The 3423-nt window shown below is 35.2% G+C and overlaps 1 pseudogene; it reads right to left on the bottom strand.

Moving 5' to 3' along the window:
* Positions 1 to 2636: 2636 nt before the first annotated feature.
* Positions 2637 to 2811, bottom strand: LOC132018924 (U4 spliceosomal RNA; annotated as a pseudogene).
* Positions 2812 to 3423: the final 612 nt, after the last annotated feature.

The following is a 3423-nucleotide window of genomic DNA, read 5'->3' as shown; positions in this document are numbered from 1 at the left end:
ACACTCAGGATTTAAGTTCTGAAAGATTGTTGAACAACTGATTTGTTCCCAAAAAGCACTTAGGACTTTGATAAATGAGGACAGGTTGGGTTAATGTTATTTTTAACATAGGAAAAACATGCATAAAGTAATCATTTATATAATAAAGAACAAAAGCCTGCCATGCTTTTTTTAAAACATTATTTCATTAAGGGGTTTAGTGATTTTGCAGTAAATTAAAACAAATGTGCTGTTCACAATGTGAAATGAAATCACAACTTAGCAGATTTAGCAAAACATATAAATCTGAGAAATTTGTAAACATATTCTGATCTATGTGAGAGAGATAATTACTTTTCAATATAACTTAAAAAAACAATTTTTACTTGAACAAGAAGAAAAAGTAGTTTGGAAATTTTATGATGAAGTAAAAAAAATATTATAATGAAGTTTACACATTATTATTCTGAAAGTACATTTGCAGTTAATTTTGAATGAACATTTTAAATTTTTCAAATGATAAATTGACAACTATTTGAAAATAGATTATCTTTATTATCTTAATGACAAAATAAAAATGTATCATTCTGTCTGTTTTAGTAAACACTGTGGTTAACTGCATAAGCTGAATGCTTCTACCAAAAAAAGCAAATGCTGTGTGTTCTTAAGTTTTACATTGGGACTTGATGGGCATAAGGTACTTATTTCAGTATCTTCATGTAGCAAAACTCAAAACTGATCCCCCATCAATAATATGTGTTGCCATCGATAGTGAAATATTCATTTAGAATGATACAGGAACGAAAAAGTAAGCGAGGTATGCAAGAGGCTCCACAGTGCCCCCTTGGATGGTTCCAGCTGGAAAAATTCCAGCCTTACATCTAGAATGTTCTGTAAGAGTTTCTCCTGGATTGAAGGTGATGCATGGGAAGTTTTTGGCCCCATACTGGAACATAGAAAGTGGACAATACATATTATCATTGTTCTTCAATTCCCTGTCCCTGAATGCTAGTGAGGGAAATTTGGAGTGTACATATCTGATTAGTTTAGGAGGTGATGAAATGTGTAGAAGGATAAGTCTCTGAACATCTAGAAGTACAGGTCATTGAGCTACTGTTTTTCAGAAGTTTCTGATAATATTAAGGAATGGATATATAGGATTATAGGAGACATGGTTCCCTGTGACATATTCAAAAGAAAAGAGAATGACAGAAAGGAATGAAAATGGAGTGAGGAATTAATTAAAATAATACAGCTGTAGACTTGGATTAACAGAAAAAATGAGATTCTGAGACTCCCCAGTGTTGACCGCAGCAGCTTATTCATTGCCTTGAACATGGGTGTTCCAATATTTGTAGAGCAAATAAATAACTTTTACTGCTAAGAAACAGATGACTTATGTAGCACTTCAGTTGTTTAAGAATAATAATATTAGTGTGGTGTCTGGGTGGCAGACACCACTCTTGGTTTCTGCTCAGGTCATGATCTCAGGGTTGTGGAATGAAGGCCCATGATGGGCTCTGCACTGGGCATAGAGTCTGCTTGGGGTTCTCTCTCTCTCTCTCTCTCTCTCCCCCACTGCCCCTCTCCCCCTCTCTGTGTCTCTCTCAAAAACAAACAAACAAAAAACCCCACTCCATAATAACAATATTAGAATTCTTAACATCCTTAAGTAAACCTGATCCATTTGGATATGTTCAAATATTCCTTATCTGGTATGCAACATTTTGACTGATATGAGAATCTGGCAAATCTTAAAGATACCTGGTTTTGACCGACAAGGCAGCTCTTATGCTACAAAGAACACTGGGGAAGAAATTATGAGACCCAGCATGTACCTCTGGATCAGTCACTATCTAGTTGTTTAGCCTTGGACAAGCTACCATTTCTGATCTGCTTTTCTCAGCAGTAAAAGTGCAGCTCTGAAAATATCAGTAGCATCCGATGATATCAGATGTCTTGAAGAGCTTTGAAAACTGTGAAGGGCTATACATGTATATGTATAGTATATAGTATAACGTAAAGTATTAGCAATAGTCCATGTTCAGAGCATTCATTTTATCTTAATGACTCAGTTAATGTCTACACTAGTCCTTGAGCTAAAAATCAGGAATAAAAGAGCTCCATTGTGTTAGCACTTTACATTGGCACTACATATATGTGTGCACATATATAACACATACACATATATTATTTATATATATACATATATTATATATACAATATACATATTATTTAATCCTCAAGAAACTTTATGATGTATATATTATTAGCCTTATAATATAGGCGAGATAAAAACTGAGTGAGGGAAATACCACATTGCCAAGGTTAGAACTCAGGTGTTCTTGATTCCAAAGCCCATAGTGTCTTTATCAAACCCCAGTGACTCCAGTCATTCATTTATTATTCATTTAAAGCCATACAGTCCACAAGTATTTATTGCAGACTTCCCATGTTCTAGAAAATGCAGAGTTGAGGAGAATCACCATTACTTACCAGAATGCTTAGTAAAAATAATACCCAAAGTTCTACTGTTTTGCAGGGCATTTTCACACACATAGGACCCAGAAGTCAAGTATCTTGCTCAAACTCACATCAGTAGTTAGTAGTATGTTGACTCTCTGGAGCTCCAACCCAGGTCCTTTGGTTCTAAATTCTGGATCTTTCCAACTCACCACATTGCAAAGGAGCATGGGATAAAATGAAGTGTGTGGCTCTTGCCTTGTCCTTCTTTCATTCTCCAGATGGCAGCAATTCGAGAACTTTTTCAATTAGCAATAATCGCGCCTCGGATAAACCTCATTGGCTACGATACTGCCACTGCGCAAAGCTCGAGAATTTTTTCAAATTGGGATGGCAAAATACATTAAATTTGTGTTTCTTTATTACTTGCCTAGTAAGATTCATCACTCACTTTGGGAACCTGAAACAGTGGCTAAGGAGAAGTTTGATTTACTTTATCCCCAGATCTGAATGCTATGAATATATTCCTTATCCCACTGACAATAGTGACTTTCCCAGCTCTTTGGTCACTTCCTTGAGCAAAGTTTTCATTTTAATTCTTTCAATTAAAAAAAACACCCTTGTTTTATTTTTAACTTGTATATAGAACAAGGAATCTAGGAAATAATGCTCTATCAGTCAATGAAATGTGACTTGTTAAAATTGTAAAATATAAGTTAGCAAGTGTTTACTGAGAATCTACCTTGTACCTGGCACAGATAATAACAGGTAGCATGTACCCCACTTATTATGAGGTGCATCATCTCATTTAAACCTCTTAACCAGACTGTGAAGTATTATGATTCCCATTTGACAGACAGCAATCTGCACAAGGTCATCCAACTATTAAGTGGTAGAGTTCGGATTTGCTTAGTTACTACATTACTGAATTGATAGCTCCAGGGCAATTTTCATCTAGCAAACTGTACTGTAAATGTATTC

The sequence above is a fragment of the Mustela nigripes genome, chromosome 5, assembly GCF_022355385.1.
Source record: "Mustela nigripes isolate SB6536 chromosome 5, MUSNIG.SB6536, whole genome shotgun sequence".
Taxonomy (NCBI): domain Eukaryota; kingdom Metazoa; phylum Chordata; class Mammalia; order Carnivora; family Mustelidae; genus Mustela; species Mustela nigripes.
Note: the sequence above shows the minus strand (reverse complement) of the source record. Positions and strands in the feature narration are given on the sequence as shown.